The following is an 18,712-nucleotide window of genomic DNA, read 5'->3' on the forward strand; positions in this document are numbered from 1 at the left end:
TATGGTTAGGCATCACTACTAATTCAGAAAAAACAAAAAATATAACCCTTCAAGTGAAGTCATTTTAAGTGACCTAACAACTAAAATTCATATATATGATTTGTATAGGAATTATGTAGGATTTTGGATCACATGTGAATTTTCCCCACACTAGTTGTTTGATTCATAGGAACATATCCTATAGGAATCTTGCAGTGCAAATCCTATAAGAATAAAACATTAGGTCATACCTCATGGAAATTTTCCTTTGGCACAATCAAACACAACTCATCTTCCTATATGATTCAACTAGCCATTAAATCTCAATCCTATGTTTTTCATATTTCTATGGTTTTCCCATCCTATGAATCAAAGGAGCCTTAGGGCTTATATTTATTTTTAGAAAGGCAAACTATGTTAAGATTGGCCATGTTTTACGAAAAACCTTTAACATGCAAAATACAAAGTTGAGTCATTTCGTTTGAATCGGAGGGAGAACATTTGACGTTATGGTACTATTTGACAGCTGCTTGGCACTGTATTTTTTTCCGAACCAAACTTCCCCCTTCATGAAGCGTTTTTTTGGGATAGAGCTTCAGTGGCTTGATACATCCATATATCTAGACAAAGTTGAGTTAATTCATTTGAATCAGAGGGAGTTCATTTGACTATATGGGTACTGTTTGACAACTGCTTGGCACTGTCTTCTTTTTTGAACCAAACTGCCCCCTTCACGAAGCTTTTATTTTGGGATAGAGCTTCACTGACTTGATACTTCCAAGTCTCACAGTGACTTGGTGCCACCATCCAGCATCCATCTCAGATCCAATGTATGCGATCAACTTAGAATTTAAAGTAAATAATTATTATAATTGCTCAGAAATATTTCAAGAACTTCCCGTTAATCGTGCATATTTCGATTTATATTTTGGTGAAGTTTCATCGATTTGAATCAAAGGTTTGTGAGAAAATATATGGAGTATTTAGTTTAAACTAGTGCTCGTATACGTTAGTCGTCCGAGTGGGATGAAATATTCACAGATTTTAGAACAATGCATCTACATTTTACTGGATTTTTTTCATAATTTTCTGAATAATTTTTGTTTTTAGGTTCGAAATAAGAGATAGTTTGGAACGTTGGATCTCAAATGGATGGTAGATGGTGGCACCAAGTCACAATGAGATTTGGAGGCTTCAAGTCACTGCAGCTCTGTCCTTTTATTTTGACAAACTTCAGAGCCGCTGGTGCATCTATGGTTGCGTACGACCGACGCTGATTCTTAGCAAGGAAGTTCTTCCTATAAGTAGTAGTATCCATACTCCACTCCAAGGCATGTATATAAAAAAGAACCCATCCCGTTCTCGTGTTCCCGATCACTCTTCTCTGAAGATGGAGGAGGCCCTCTTCTTGTGCCCCCTCTGCCTGCTGCCCTTCAAACCCCCCATATCCAAGGTCGCCCCCTTCCGATTTCATTCTTAGGTTCACCTGTGAGAAATGTCAATGACAACTGATGCCACGTACGTTGTTCCGTGCAGTGCAAGGGCGGTCATATGGGCTGTCGGCGCTGCGTCGGCGAGCTTGCACCGAACCCGTGCAAGAAGTGCGAGCAGCCGACGAGGTTGCCACCGTCGAATCGATCTGAGGCAAGATTGCCGCCGTCGAATCGATCTGGGGCAATGGTCAAGTGCGTCGGCTGCCAGAGCTTGGTCGCCTCCACGGAGTCCTACAAGCACTATATCGCGTGCCCGCATGGTCCGTGCGGCTGCACAGAGGCCATCAATACCGGCTGCAGCTTCACCGGCCCGCCGCGGGAGCTCCTGGTACACCTCCAAGCATCCCACTCCATCCCAGTGTTTACGTTCCAGTATGGCATACCCACCTGGTGCATAGTTCGTGTTCCGGTACAACCGCAGGGACACCTGTTCGTCGGCAGTGGGGAAGAAGACGGTAGCGTGTTCGCCATCACCGTTGGCGCGCTCGGCCCGACCACCATTGTGTCCTGTGTGTGCATCAGGTCGGCCGCGTGCTTGTTTCCGATGTACAAGGCGCAGCTGCTGGTGATTGGTCCGCCGGCGCCGGCTGATGACCCACAAGTATAGGGGGTGTATCGTAGTATTTTCGATAAGTAAGAATGTCGATCCCAACGAGGAGCAGAAGGTGTTAACAAGCAGTTTCGATGAAGGATTCACTGTAAATGCTCACAGACAAGTATTCAGGGGGTTTTGATGTAGCAGATGAATAAAGTACGAGTAAGTAAAGTGCGAGAGTAACAATTGCAGCGAGTGGCCCAATCCTTTTTAGCACAAAGGACAAGCCGGTTTGTTCACTTATAATGACCAAACGTTCTTGAGGACACACGGGATTTAGTCTAGTGCTTTCGCTACATATAGCCGATTAATCTTCATTGTTTTGATAAGTGTTGTGTGGGTGAACCTATGCTAATGCACCGCCCTTCCTAGGACTAATACATACTTGTGATTATACCCCTTGCAAGCATCCGCAACTACAAGAAAGTAATTAAGATAAATCTAACCACAACCTTAAACTCTGAGATCCTGCTATCCCTCCTGCATCGATATACCAACGGGGGTTTAGGTTTCTGTCACTCCGGCAACCCCGCAATTGGCAAACGAGTACAAGATGAATTCCCCTAGGCCCATAAAGGTGAAGTATCATGTAGTCGACGTTCACATGACACCACTAGAAGAATAACACCACAACTTAAATATCGTAACTTTGAATATTACTCAACCATACTTCACTACTAACATTTAGACTTCACCCATGTCCTCAAGAACTAAACGAACTACTCACGAGGCATCATATGGAGCATGATCAGAGGTAATATGATGATGAATAACAATATGAACATAAACCTGCTTGGTTCAATGGTTTCACTCAATAGCATCAATAACAAGTAGAAATCAATACCTGGAGAGTTTCCCCTATCAAACAATCAAGATCCAACCCAAATTGTTACAGCGGTGACGATGTGCAGCGGTGGAGACGGCGGTGATGATGATGGAGATGATGACGATGGTGATGGAGATGATGTCCAGCTTGATGACGGTGACGATGGCGTCAATTTCCCCCTCCGGGAGGAAATTTCCCCGGCGGATCTCAGCCTGCCGGAGAGCTCTTTTCTCTCTGGTGTTCTCCGCCTTGCAGAGGCGGATGTGACTCTTCGCGACTATCCTCCCCGAGCTTAGGTTTTCGGGACGAAGAAATACGCGAAGGAGAGGAGGCCAGAGGGGGCTGCGGGCCCCCTCCCCACAAGGCGGCGCGGCCAGGCCTTGGCCCGCGCCGGCCTGTGAGGTGGGCCCACGGCGGCCCTCCTCGGCTCCCCCTTCTGGCTCCCTTTGTCTTCTGGAAAAATAGGAATTTTCATATAATTTCCGTCAATTGTTGATCTTCCGAAATATTGCATTCTGACGACGCTTTTTTCCAGCAGAATCCTGACTCCGGTGCGCGATCCTCCAATAATCATGAAACATGCAAAATAGATGAAATAACATAAGTATCGTCTCCAAATACGAAATATATCAATGAATAACAGCAAATTATGATATAAAATAGTGATGCAAATTGGACGTATCAACTCCCCCCAAGCTTAGACTTCGCTTGTCCCCAAGCGAAACTGAACTCGGTAAACAGGACCACATGTTTATGGAGTGAAGAGTCGATAAATAAAATACGGACAAGAAGCATCATATTCATTCACACAAGACATTCTAGTAAGCCACTTCCTCATATAATTCAACTTGAAACAAGTATAAGGTAATCACAAATAAAGGTGCATAAGAAATCATAGTTGGTGATGGCAAACTTCGTTCTTGGTCAGAGAACAATTAACAGGTTATACTTATCTATCGAGCAGCGCTCTCATGTTAAAGTTTATATGGCACAACTTGCATACTCAATCATAATAATCTCCTCGTAATCATTGATAACTTTCAAAGCTATATTCATTCGGATAAAACTTGTACTAAACAAGGAAGAGTAAGAGACATGATGAAGTAAATCACAATATAGATGGTTTGATCACAACAACTCAAATGCTTGCTTAAGATGGAGGGAAATAGGTTTACTGACTCAACATAAAGTAAAAGACAGGCCCTTCGCAGAGGGAAGCAGGGATTAAATCATGTGCTAGAGCTTTTTCAGTTTTGAAATCATATAAAGAGAGTAAAAGTAACATTTTGAGAGTTGTTTGTTGTTGTCAACGACTGGTAGCGGGTACTCTAACCCCCTCGCCAGACAAACTCTCGAAGAGCGGTTCCCATAAAATTTTATTTTAGGTTGGCACTCCTCCCAACCTTTGCTTTCACAAACCATGGCTAACCGAATCCTCGGGTGCCTGCCAACAATCTCATACCATGAAGGAGTGCCTTTTTATTTTATTTTTATTTAGATGACACTCCTTGATGTCTACGGGTGCTTCTATTCTTGTAGACAGTGTTGGGCCTCCAAGAGCAGAGGTTTGTAGAACAGCAGCAAGTTTCCCTTAAGTGGATCACCCAAGGTTTATCGAAATCTGGGAGGAAGAGGTCAAAGATACCCCTCTCATGCAACCCTGCAACCACAAAGCAAGAAGTCTCTTGTGTCCCCAACACACCTAATACACTTGTCAGATGTATAGGTGCACTAGTTCGGCGAAGAGATAGTGAAATACAGGTGGTATGAGTGTATATGAGCAGTAGTAACGGCACCAGAAAATAGCTTGATGCTACGACTAGCGTGTGGTTGATGGTGGTGATATTGCAGGCAGTACAGATGCAGTAAAACAGTAAACAAGCGATGATTGCAGTATTTAGAAAAAAGGCCTAGGGATTATACTAGCACTAGTGGACACTCTCAACATTGATCACATAACAGAATAAATAGATAAATGCTATACTCTACACTCTCTTGTTGGATGATGAACACCACTAATTGTGTAGGATTACACGAACCCTCAATGCCAGAGTTAACAAGCTCCACAATATTCGATATTCATGTTTAAATAACCTTAGAGTGCACGATAGATCGACACAACTAAACCAAGTACTAACATAGCATGCACACTGTCACCATCACACTATGAAGGAGGCATAGATCACATCAATACTATCATAGCAATAATTAACTTCATAATCTACAAGAGATTACAATCATAACCTACGCCAAGTACTACACGATGCACACACTGTCACCATTACACCGTGCAGGAGGAATAGACTACTTTAATAACATCACTAGAGTAGCACATAGAATAGTAGTGATACAAAGCTCATATGAATCTCAATCATGTAAGGCAGCTCATGAGATCATTGTATTGAAGTACATAGGAGAGAGATTAACCACATAGCTACCGGTACAGCCCCTTAGCCTCGATGGAGAACTACTCCCTCCTCATGGGAGACAGCAGCGGTGATGAAGATGGCGGTGGTGTCGATGGAGAAGCCTTCCGGGGGCACTTCCCTGTCCCGGCGGCGTGCCGGAACAGAGACTCCTGTCCCCCAGATCTTGGCTTCGCGATGGCGGCGGCTCTGGAAGGTTTCTCGTACCGTGGCTTTTTCGTATCGAAGATTTAGGTCAGGTACCTTTAAATAGGCGAAGAGGCGGAGTCGGAGGGCTGACGAGGCGACGACACAACAGGGGGGCGCGGCCCACCCCCTAGCCGCGCCGGTCTATCATCTGGGGCCCACAGGGCCCTCCTCTGGTGGCTCTTGGGTGTTCTGGAAGCTTCGTGTGATTCTAAGATGCTGGGCGTTGATTTCGTCCAATTCTGAGAATATTTCCTTACTAGGATTTCTGAAACCAAAAACAGCAGAAAACATGAACTGGCACTTCGGCATCTCATCAATAGGTTAGTGCCGGAAAATGCATAAATATGACATAAAGTATGCATAAAATATGTAGATATCATCAATAATGTGGCATGGAACATAAGAAATTATCGATACGTCGGAGACATATCAGCATCCCCAAGCTTAGTTCCTGATCGTCCCGAGTAGGTAAACGATAACAAAGATAATTTCTGGAGTGACATGCCATCATAATCTTGATCATACTATTGTAAGCACATGTAATGAATGCAGCGATCAAAGCAATGGTAAATGACATGAGTAAACAAATGAATCATATAGCAAAGACTTTTCATGAATAGTACTTTCAAGACAAGCATCAATAAGTCTTGCATAAGAGTTAACTCATAAAGCAATAATTCAAAGTAAAGGTATTGAAACAACACAAAGGAAGATTAATTTTCAGCGGTTGCTTTCAAATTATAACATGTATATCTCATGGATATTGTCAATGTAAAGTAATATAACAAGTGCAATATGCAAGTATGTAGGAATCAATGCACAGTTCACACAAGTGTTTGCTTCTTGAGATGGGAGGAAATAGGTGAACTGACTCAACATAAAAGTAGAAGAAAGGCCCTTCGTAGAGGGAAGCATCGATTGCTATATTTGTGCTAGAGCTTTGGTTTTGAAAACAAGAAACAATTTTGTCAACGGTAGTAATAAAGCATATGCATCATGTAAATTATATCCTACAAGTTGCAAGCCTCATGCATAGTATACCAATAGTGCCCGCACCTTGTCCTAATTAGCTCGGATTACCTGGATTATCACCGCAATACATATGTTTTAACCAAGTGTCACAAAGGGGTACCTCTATGCCGCCTGTACAAAGGTCTAAGGAGAAAGCTCGCATTGGATTTCTCACTTTTGATTATTCTCAACTTAGACATCCATACCGGGACAACATAGACAACAGATAATGGACTCCTCTTTAATGCTTAGGCATTCAACAATTATTAATTTTCTCATATGAGATTGAGGATATTTGTCCAAAACTGAAACTTCCACCATGGATCATGGCTTTAGTTAGCGGCCCAATGTTCTTCTCTAACAGTATGCATGCTCAAACCATTCAACTCATGGTAAATCGCGCTTACTTCAGACAAGACGGACATGCATAGCAACTCACATGATATTCAACAAAGAGTAGTTGATGGCGTCCCCAGGAACATGGTTATCGCTCAACAAGCACCTTATAAGAGATAAGATGCATAAGTACATATTCAATACCACAATAGTTTTTAGGCTATTTGTCCCATGGGCTATATATTGCAAAGATGAAGAATAAAATTTTTAAAGGTAGCACTCAAGACATTTACTTTGGAATGGCGGAGAAATACCATGTAGTAGGTAGGTATGGTGGACACAAGTGGCATAGTGTTTGGCTCAAGGATTTTGGATGCACGAGAAGATTCCCTCTCAATACAAGGCTTAGGCTAGCAAGGTTATTTGAAGCAAACGCAAGTATGAACTAGTACAGCAAAACTCACATAAGAACATATTGCAAGCATTATAAGACTATACATTGTCTTCCTTGTTGTTCAAACACCTTACTAGAAAATATCTAGACTCTAGAGAGACCAATCATGCAAACCAAATTTTAGCAAGCTCTATGTATTTCTTCAATAATAGGTGCAAAGTATATGATGCAAGAGCTTAATCATGAGCACAACAATTGCCAAGTATCACATTATTCAAGACATCATACCAATTACTACATGTAGCATTTTCTGTTTCCAACCATATAACAATTAACGAAGCAGTTTCAACCTTCGCCATGAACATTAGAAGCTAAGAACACATGTGTTCATATGAACCAGCGGAGCGTGTCTCTCTCCCACACAAGCATTTATTCAAACAAAAGCAAAAACAAAAACAAACAGACGCTCCAAGTAAAGTACATAAGATGTGACCGAATAAAAATATAGTTTCAAGAGAAGGAACCTGGTAATGTTGTCGATGAAGAAGGGGATGCCTTGGGCATCCCCAAGCTTAGATGCTTGAGTCTTCTTGAAATATGCAGGGGTGAACCACCGGGGCATCCCCAAGCTTAGAGCTTTCACTCTTCTTGATCATATTATATCATCCTCCTCTCTTGACCCTTGAAAACTTCCTCCACACCAAACTCAAAGCAACTCATTAGAGGGTTAGTGCATAATCAAAATTCACATCTTCAGAGGTGACACAATCATTCTTAACACTTCTGGACATTGCTCAAAGCTACTGGAAGTTAATGGAACAAAGAAATCCATCCAACATAGCAAAAGAGGCAATGCGAAATAAAAGGCAGAATCTGTCAAAACAGAACAGTCCGTAAAGACGAATTTTATAGAGGCACCATACTTGCTCAAATGAAAATGCTCAAACTGAATGAAAGTTGCGTACATATCTGAGGATCACTCACGTAAATTGGCATAATTTTCTGAGTTACCTACAGAGAATTAGGTCCAGATTCGTGACAGCAAGAAATCTATTTCTGCGCAGTAATCCAAATCTAGTATGAACCTTACTATCAAAGACTTTACTTGGCACAACAATGCAATAAAATAAAGATAAGGATAGGTTGCTACAGTAGTAACAACTTCCAAGACTCAAATAAAAAAAAAATTACTGTAGTAAAATAAACACATGGGTTATCTCCCAAGAAGTGCTTTCTTTATAGCCATTAAGATGGGCTCAGCAGTTTTAACGATGCACTCGCAAGAAATAGTATTTGAAGCAAAAGAGAGCATCAAGAGGCAAATTCAAACCACATTTAAGTCTAACATGCTTCCTATGAAAAGGAATCTTGTAAATAAAAAAGTTCATGAAGAGCAAAGTAACAAGCATAGGAAGATAGAACAAGTGTAGCTTCAAAAATTTCAGCACATAGAGAGGTGTTTTAGTAACATGAAAATTTCTACAACCATATTTTCCTCTCTCATAATAACTTTCAGTAGCATCATGAGCAAACTCAACAATATAACCATCACATAAAGCATTCTTATCACGAGTCTCATGCATAAAATTATTACTCTCCACATAAGCATAATCAATTTTATTAGTAATAGTGGGAGCAAATTCAACAAAGTAGCTATCATTATTATTCTCATCATCAAATATAGGAGGCATATTGTAATCATAATTAGATTTATCCTCCATAACAGGCGGCACCAAAAGACTACTATCATTATAATCATCATAAATAGGAGGCAAAGTATCATCAAAGTAAATTTTCTCCTCAATGCTTGGGGGACTAAAAAGATCATGCTCATCAAAACCAGCTTCCCCAAGCTTAGAATTTTCCATATCATTAGCAACAATGGTATTCAAAGTATTCATACTAATATGTTCAATGGGTTTTTTAATTTTCGAATCAAACCATCCATGTCTTAACTCAGGAAAAAGAATAAAAACCTCAATGTTGCTTTCCATTATGCCAAACTAGTGTAAAACAAGAAACAAAAAGATGCAATTGCAGGATCTAAAGGAAATAGCTTCGAGCACTTACAACGGTGCCGGAAAATAGCTTAGTAGCCGAGATCCGGAGTGTGAGTACCTTTTACCTTTCCTCCCCGGCAACGGGGCCAGAAAAGTGCTTGATGTCTACGGGTGCTTCTATTCTTGTAGACAGTGTTGGGCCTCCAAGAGCAGAGGTTTGTAGAAAAGCAGCAAGTTTCCCTTAAGTGGATCACCCAAGGTTTATCGAACTCAGGGAGGAAGAGGTCAAAGATATCCCTCTCATGCAGCCCTGCAACCACAAAGCAAGAAGTCTCTTGTGTCCCCAACACACCTAATACACTTGTCAGATTTACATGTGCACTAGTTCGGCGAAGAGATAGTGAAATACAGGTGGTATGAGTGTATATGAGCAGTAGTAACAGCACCAGAAAATAGCTTGATGCTACGACTAGCGTGTGGTTGATGGTGGTGATATTGCAGGCAGTGCAGATGCAGTAAAACAGTAAACAAGCAATGATTGCAGTATTTAGGAACAAGGCCTAGGGATTATACTTTCACTAGTGGACACTCTCAACATTGATCACATAACAGAATAAATAGATAAATGCTATACTCTACACTCTCTTGTTGGATGATGAACACCACTAATTGTGTAGGATTACACGAACCCTCAATGCCGGAGTTAACAAGCTCCACAATATTCGATATTCATGTTTAAATAACCTTAGAGTGCACGATAGATCGACACAACTAAACCAAGTACTAACATAGCATGCACACTGTCACCATCACACTATGAAGGAGGCATAGATCACATCAATACTATCATAGCAATAATTAACTTCATAATCTACAAGAGATTACAATCATAACCTACGCCAAGTACTACACGATGCACACACTGTCACCATTACACCGTGCAGGAGGAATAGACTACTTTAATAACATCACTAGAGTAGCACATAGAATAGTAGTGATACAAAGCTCATATGAATCTCAATCATGTAAGGCAGCTCATGAGATCATTGTATTGAAGTACATAGGAGAGAGATTAACCACATAGCTACCGGTACAGCCCCTTAGCCTCGATGGAGAACTACTCCCTCCTCATGGGAGACAGCAGCGGTGATGAAGATGGCGGTGGTGTCGATGAAGAAGCCTTCCTGGGGCACTTCCCCGTCCCGGCGGCGTGCCGGAACAGACACTCCTGTCCCCTAGATCTTGGCTTCGCGATGGCGGCGGCTCTGGAAGGTTTCTCGTACCGTGGCTTTTTCGTATCGAAGATTTAGGTCAGGGACCTTTAAATAGGCGAAGAGGCGGAGTCGGAGGGCTGACGAGGCGACGACACAACAGGGGGGCGCGGCCCACCCCTTGGCCGCGCCGGCCTATCATCTGGGGCCCACAGGGCCCTCCTCTGGTGGCTCTCTTGTGTTCTGGAAGCTTCATGTGATTCTAAGATGCTGGGCGTTGATTTCGTCCAATTCCGAGAATATTTCCTTACTAGGATTTCTGAAACCAAAAACAGCAGAAAACAGGAACTGGCACTTCGGCATCTCGTCAATAGGTTAGTGCCGGAAAATGCATAAATATGACATAAAGTATGCATAAAACATGTAGATATCATCAATAATGTGGCATGGAACATAAGAAATTATCGATACGTCGGAGACGTATCACTCCTCCCCTCCTTTGCTTTCTCAAGCCATGGCTAACCGAATCCTCGGGTGCCTTCCAACAATCACATACCATGGAGGAGTGTCTATTTATAAAATTATGAAGGTTAATTAATCGGGGCTGGGAGCCCCATTGCCAGCTCTTTTTGCAAAGTTATTGGATAAGTGGATGAAGCCACTAGACCATTGGTGAAAGTTGCCCAACAAGATTGAAAGATAAAACACCACATACTTCCTCATGAGCTATAAAATATTGACACAAATAAGAGGTAGTAAATTTTGAATTGTTTAATGGTAGCACACGAAGTATTTACTTGGAATGGCAGGAAATACCATGTTGTAGGTAGTTATGGTGGACACAAATGGCATAGGTTCGGGTTAAGGTTTGGATGCACGAGAAGCATTCCTTCTCAGTACAGGTTTTTGGCTAGCAAGGTTAATTAGAAAGCACAAGAGTTGAGGGAAACAAACAAATATACATGTGATAGAAACAATCATGCATCTTCCTTGTAAGCACAAACAATTTTAACTTCAGAATAATAAGCTATTAGCTAACAAGAAAGGAAGACAATGAAACAACTACATGTATTTCTCTTTTCTAATTAAACCTCAAAGTGTTGTTGCTATTGACCAATGCTAAGTTTGCCAAAACCAAATAGATTAACTCAATGCTCCCAAAGTGATACCATACTAATAACAAGATCAATCATATAATAGGGATTGCAAACTAAAATAAGATGTGCAATATGTAAATGATAAGACTTCTCATTAATATTCCATAACGATAACTCACACCAAGGGATACATAGACAACCAACTAAAGGAGAGATACTTCCACACTGCAACCCATCTTATATGATAACTTCCCTATTCATGATATGACACTACTTGATAGTAAAAAGTAAAAGGTAGTGATGATGTGATACCGCGGCACTCCCCCAAGCTTGGAACAAACCAAGGGGATGCCAATACCGATGATGAATTACTCCTTCGGTGGTGGTGGTGTTGAATTCTTGACAAGCTTCTCAACAAGCTCCTGAAGCTCATCAATCTTGTACATGAGGTTGCGGATCATCTCCGAATTGTGCTCGACGCGGTTAAGAAGTATGTCCGACGGCGAGTCCCAACTCTTGGAGTTATTTCCCCACTCTTCAACCTCAGGCTTCATCCTTCCTGCAGTGTTAGAACGATCTATATCCCAATTGCTAGGCAATGCTGCCTTGGGAGTCCTTTCAATTTGACTATTGTAAATTAGATTGCGAAAGGGATGGTAAGTGCCTGAAGAAGATGTCTTTGGAGCTAGGTAATGACGTGGAACCCTTCCTCCAGTGCGAATTCTTGCACTCCTCTTTGCACTAAAAGGGTTATCCACCACTGACGAGGGAACACCTCGACAATGCCTACGTATTGTAGACTTAGGTTTCGGGAGAGAGCGACGATGGAGATTCCGGGAGCGAGATTAGGCACACGATGTACCCAGCTTCGGGTCCCCTCGGTGGAGGATCCCTACGTGCTGCTAGCAATCCAGTATATGATCATAGATGTGTTTACAGGGTGCCGCCGTAGGCGGAGCTATGTTGTCTATATTATGTCTATCTGTTGGCCTCCCTATTTCGGGTGCCCTGGCTAGCTTTATATATGCAACCAGCCTAGGGTTTTACAAGAGTCCTAGTCGACTACTTCTTCGGGTTGCCTTGTTGGGCCTTCTCCATATTTGGTCTTCTCCATATTGGGCCGAGCCAGGTATACTAATAATGGGTACCCGAAGGGTATGCCCATGTCAGTAGCCCCCGAGTTTATAGGGAAGTCGAAGACTTGCGTAGAAACTCCAAGCATAACAATCTCCGAAGTCGAAGAAAAATACAAGGCGAGGTCCATGCCGCAGATCACGTGTAGCGTAAATGATGTCGATGATTCTTGAAATTATCGGGTGCGCGGCAGCGCTCCCGATGGGAGTAGCCCCCGAGTCTATGGACAAGTGCTTGCACTTGGGCATAGACTCAAGTTGTACTACTCGATGAAGAATTTGACTGTACTTCTGGGCGCAGCCCCTCTTTTTATCGACTCCTGTTAGAGGACTTAATGAAATCCAGCACTCCCGATGGGAGTAGGCTCCACTCGAGTCGTAGAATCGAGTTGAGTCTACAAACATTGATTGTCGTAGATGCTATCGAAGTTATTTTCTATCGGGTGCGCGACCAGCGCTCCCGATGGGAGTAGCCCCCGAGGCTACAGCCAAGTGTTTGCACTTGGGTGTAGGCTCAACTTGCTTGTAGTCGACTCCACAATTTTTCATCTTTCTTGTATCTTATTGGAAGGGTGAACAATACTCTCAATAAGAGTACCCCCCGAGCCTATGGGCAGGTGCTTGCACCTAGGCACAAACTCTAGTTGTACTACTCGATAAAGAACTTGGCGCAGCCCCTCTTTTTATCGACTCCAGGCCGTTGCTATTTTTATTTTACATCCATATCTATATTGTACAGGGATAATGGTAATTGGGGCTAGTTCATCTGACGGATCAGGTACTAGCTAACTGCTCTAGTGGCAATCCGCAAAAACCTACTTCGAGATCACGTCCCTGGACATGATCTTAGGATCTGTTGATACGGAAAAAAGTAGCAAACCGACGTCAGAGACGGCGCCACGCCACGCAGAACGGATCTGGGGTCTTACCTTCGCAAAGTTTTGCGGCATTCAGAGATTGATCGCAACTTTGGCGCTCTGAGAATATTTTGTCAAGTGCCTTGTTCAGCGGATGCAATGACCCATTTTGCGGGCTCTTCTATTTTTCTCTCGGGCTTGATGAGACAGCTGAATATATTGGTTCTTCTATATTGTCGGGTACATCACCGATGCTCTTGCTCGAAACAATATGACGAGTCAATGGACCCGAAGATTTGTCCATCCTCTTTTTTTTCTCTTTTTTTTGTTTTTTTTTTGGTTCCTCCTTGATGAAAATTTCGTCGAGTTCTTTCTTGAAGAAAATTTCTTCGGGTCCTCCTTGAGGACAATTCTTCGGGACCTCCTTGAGGACAATTCTTCGGGTTCCTCCTTCAGGAAAATACTTCGGGTTCCTCCTTCAGGATAGTTCTCCGGGACCTCTTTGAGGATAATTTTTCAGGACCTTCTTGAAGATAATTCTTCTTGACCTCCTTGAGGATAATTTTTCGGGACCTTCTCTTTTTTTTAAGACAATTTCGTCGAGTTCTCCGTGTAGACAATTTCATCGGGTTCTCTCTTATATACTTTGAATTTTGCTTTCTCCTGCACAAATAAACAAACGTTTTCTATCTTTTCCTTGACTCTCTTTTTTGCATGCGGCGTCAGATGATCGGATTCGATGATATGTAAAGTGAATATATGCCGTGCAGCCCCCGAGCGTCGGGTGCGACGAAAGTAAACGATAATCAACTTTGTGCAAAATAAAAGAACACTTAACTTTTTGGACACGACGAAATCGATGCATGATGAAGTCTTCGAGTGTAGATAAAAAATCTAGCCAAAGTAGAAACCACCAAATAGCAAAAGTGGAGGCCGCGAAATTGTTGCTGAAGAAATAGCCGAGCCCCCGAGCATTGCTGAGGTGATGTCATGATTGTTGTGTCGCAGTCGTGACCCGAGGCGAAATCGTTGTCGAGCCCCCGAGCGTTAGGCGTGACGTCGAAATAAGTTGATGGAGTCGCGGCATCATATTTGGTAAAACCATTTAGGATGAAGCCATAGACAATAATATACGAAGATGAATCCCAGATGAAGTATTTAAGATGAATCCATATTGAAGATTACACCATTAAATATAAAGCATATATTGAAGATAAATCCGTCGATATCATAGAGGATGAATCCGTTGGCTCGAAGAATCCAGTAATAATCATAGAAGATGAATCCGCTGATATCATAGAAGATGAATCCATTGATCCGAAGAAAATAGTTCTATTAATAACCATAGAAGATGAATCCATTGTCCCGAAAACGCATCGGGTAATATTGTATAAGAGTGAACCAATAATAGCCCAAAGAAAACCGATCCAGTAATCCGAAGAAATAAATCCACTGAACCGAAGAAGATAAAGCCACTAAGTCGAAGAAAATAATTCCACTTAGCCGAAGAAGATAATTTCACTGAGCCGAAGAAGATAATTCCTTTGAACCGGAGAAGATATTTCCACTAAGTCGAAGAAAAGAAATTCACTAAGTAACCGAATATATTTGTGATAATGAAGTAATAGCGCAGCCCCCAGTGTTTGGGTGAATTTGCTGTAATAATGTAATGATGCAACCCCAGAGTATTCGGGTGTGGCGAAAGTAAATGATAGTTAACTTTTGAAAAAGGAACACTTAGCTTTATTATCGGGTGCGGTGGAGCCAACGTGAAAGCAGGTCGTGTGGCGGACACGGTCGATGAAGTTGCGCGGCGTCTGACCAGAAGTAGATGAAGAGGGCGCAGCCGAATATATCAGGTCCGCGACCGAGCGGGTCCGTGACCGAGCAGAGCAGTCGAAGCTTTGTTTCAATCTGCAGTTATATCGCGGTGCAAGAAACTACGAGCAAATAATAGTACGAGCCAAATAAAATATTTCACGAAATAAATTTTACGTAATTGAAAATATAACACCTGGTTTTTGTATCGAATGGTGAAGTTGGATTTTATTCAGCTAGCAGCCGAGCCGCTATTCTTGGTACCCCATGTTTTTGTGCTGTTCCAATCTAAGCGCTGCCTTCTTGCCTTCCTAGCACTGGCAGCATCTATTTTAGCGGTGTGCGGTCGAGGTGCTCTTGTGCGGAGCTGAAGTCGCCAAGCCTGGATTGCCTAAGGTTGATTTGTTTCTCGTGCATAGGCCAAATAAAGTGAGGATTTAGTATCCGTACCAATCTTATCTGACTTAAGTGAGGGTAATGCATGATCATGCAAACAGGAGGATATGAACTAGTCAAATACGAGATATTTTATAACCGGTCATGCTTGCCATGTGCCTACTATATGCTAATCATTGTATATATATAAAAAGTAGAAGAAAGATGTCACCAGTTTAGTCTTTGGCGTAGACTTCGGTTTGGTTCTGTCTTCTTGGGACTTGTTCCAATGTCAGTGCAAACTTCACCACGAGAGAAAAAAAACTTACGTGGCACTGTCGGAAAAAAATAATTCTCGATCTTTGAGCACCCGACCAGTCGAGCCGCTGCTGTTTCTCACGCTGCGCTGCAGCGCGCCACTAGTGGAAAACAGGCCTTTTGATCCGGGTGGTTAGGGCCTTTTGTCGCGGGCGGCCAGCCGCGACAAGCAAGGCGCGATAAAAGGGTGGCCTTTTATCCCGGGTCACTTACGACCCGCGACATAAGGTCCACCACGTGGCAGCCGCGGGGCGCGCAGGGCACAGGCCCTTTTGTCGCGGGCGGTATTACCACCCGCGACAAAAGGCCCTCTACGTGGCGCGCGCACAACGCTTCTGCTTTAGGGTTTGAGGGGTGCAGCACCCCTCCCCCCCGCCACCGACCGCCTGTTATTTCATTTTTTTCGTCCGAAAATAAAAGTTGCATATATTTGTACGCTACTAGAAGTTGTACACATTCATTCATTATATATATATAGATCGATCAAACAAAGATTGGAAGCAGAAGTCGATTCCCCTTACACATATTCGTAGGTTCCCTACATATATACATGGAGCTCACGATCGACAAACGGTACTAACGACCGTCTATTTGGAGGTAGAACAACTATCTGGACTAAACAAGCCTTTGTTGTTTATTACTTCTCTAACCAAAAGTCCCGCCAGTTCCTCCGCGATTCCTAGTGCGTGTTCCTTTGGTTGGAGTCTGTCCCGCATGAAGTCGACCTATATACGAAAATGAGATGAGTATGACTATATCAGTCTTGATAACGAAATATTGATGATAATAAATAAAGTTGTGAATGTTATTGCTTACGTCGAATTTATTTCTGTTCTGCTTCTCAGTGGTTAACATGCGAATGGACTCGCAAACGTAGTATCCACATAGATTCGTCCCTTGTGGCTGCTGGGGGCACGGTACAGGATTAAATGTTAGCTTCTTTGCAAAGGTAATCTCCTTATGAACATTCTTCAAAGCTTGCCAAGCCCTGCCATGCAAAAGAATGATTGAATGAGTGGATAATTAATTGATATCTCACGAAAGATAAAGCGCGGCGATGAAGGAAATTACACTTGGAGCAACTTCGCAAGTCCCGGAACCCGTCTGTGCCTCTACTCGATGGGTCTTTTACTTCAACTATTCCCTTATCAGGTTGAATGTCTAGTAGAATCCAGTGGAAGCTGCACATGTTATGCATATACGTCAGGAATTACACTTAACATCGAGTAAGAAAAATTGAATGTGCATATATAAAAGATCATTAAGACTCTCACTCGTAGTTGTAAGGAAACAATATTGAATCACAGAAATATTGCTGCCCCAAAAACCTTAGTAGGTTTCCCCCCGTTTCTTCGCGTTTATGCTTCACCGTTTCAACATGTATTTTATCTGGGTCAACAAACCCAACATTGATAATATTATTACTTTTGCACTCACCGATCTTCATCCGCAAAAGAGAACCCATAAGATATAATGAGTATATATATGCAATGAAAACGAACATGAACTGAATGAAAATGAACTTATATGTAGTTAACAACTTACAAGCAATAGCAACTCATGAGAGATTTGTCGAGGGCTTCTAGATTGAATAACTGCCAGAGTTCATTCATCTCAATATGGATCTCCTCCTTTCGGTAGTAATATTCCCATGGTATACTCGCCACGATGTACATTTTTTTCTCCTTGCATGCATCAAGGTACCACTGATGCAAATTCCGCATATGTGTTGGTAGTTTATGCAGCTGCTCTCTGCTGACCAAGTCGGCCCCGTAGACAAATTTAGGAGCTATATCAGCAGTGGGTAGTGCAGCATCTGCTGCAAGTAGCAATTCCTCCACGGAAACTTTACAGGCAGCCGCTAGGCTAGCAGCTTCTTCCATATCGAAACCACCATGTTCCTGGTATACCTTGGGAACATTAAACACTTTGAGTGGTGGGATCGATTGTTTGGGCTGAGCACCGAGGAGGGGAACTTCCTTTCTCTTTTTGCCTTTTGTCGTTTGCTTGGCCTTGAGGGGTGCACTTGTTGAACTTGACCTTTTCTCATCTGCACTTCTAGCTGATGATTTGCTCGTGCCAGCAATGTCCTTCTCCTTAGCCTTTTCATCCTTCTTTTGGTCAATTACCTTCGCAAGAGTGCGTGTATAGTCATCCTTCTTCTCGTGTAACTCATACTGCGATGGTGTGTTCAGAAAACTAGTAGCATATTCTATTTGCTTCTCTGTGTATGGCTCTGGCGCTGGAGGTTTTGGCTTATGGAAATGATCATAGTTGTGTTTCGCAACAGCGGCCGCATTTTCCTCGACAATAAGATCCCAAGGACGGGGGAGGAACCTTTGGTACTTTTGGGAGGGGCGACCTCTTGGGGACAGGACTCTTGAAACGCTTCCGGCTGGATGCATTCCGAGTCTTAGTGGGCGGAGGCGGCGGCGCTGGAGATGGAGATGGACTACCGATGTCGTGGTCGACGTCGTACCCACGGGGTGATGGTGGCGACATGTGATCAGTAGGAGGAGGTGATGGTGGCCTGCGATCACCTGGAGGAGGTGATGGTGACCTGTCGGGACGACCGGTACTAGGTGCTACCCAGCCTGGCAGCCTGATGTTCTTCTTTTCCCAGAGAATGATTTCTCCCAGCACCTCTCTGAGTG

General features: G+C 42.8%; 1 long non-coding RNA gene across 1 annotated transcript; it reads right to left on the reverse strand.

Moving 5' to 3' along the window:
• Positions 1-16,499: 16,499 nt before the first annotated feature.
• LOC139835305 (uncharacterized) lies at positions 16,500-17,105 on the reverse strand. Its single transcript, XR_011751102.1, has 2 exons — positions 16,875-17,105; positions 16,500-16,783 (listed from the first exon to the last, which is right to left on the reverse strand). It is a non-coding gene; the product is annotated as an uncharacterized lncRNA (long non-coding RNA).
• Between the last annotated feature and the right edge of the window lie 1,607 nt (positions 17,106-18,712).

The sequence above is a fragment of the Lolium perenne genome, chromosome 2 (genome assembly GCF_019359855.2).
Source record: "Lolium perenne isolate Kyuss_39 chromosome 2, Kyuss_2.0, whole genome shotgun sequence".
NCBI lineage: Eukaryota > Viridiplantae > Streptophyta > Magnoliopsida > Poales > Poaceae > Lolium > Lolium perenne.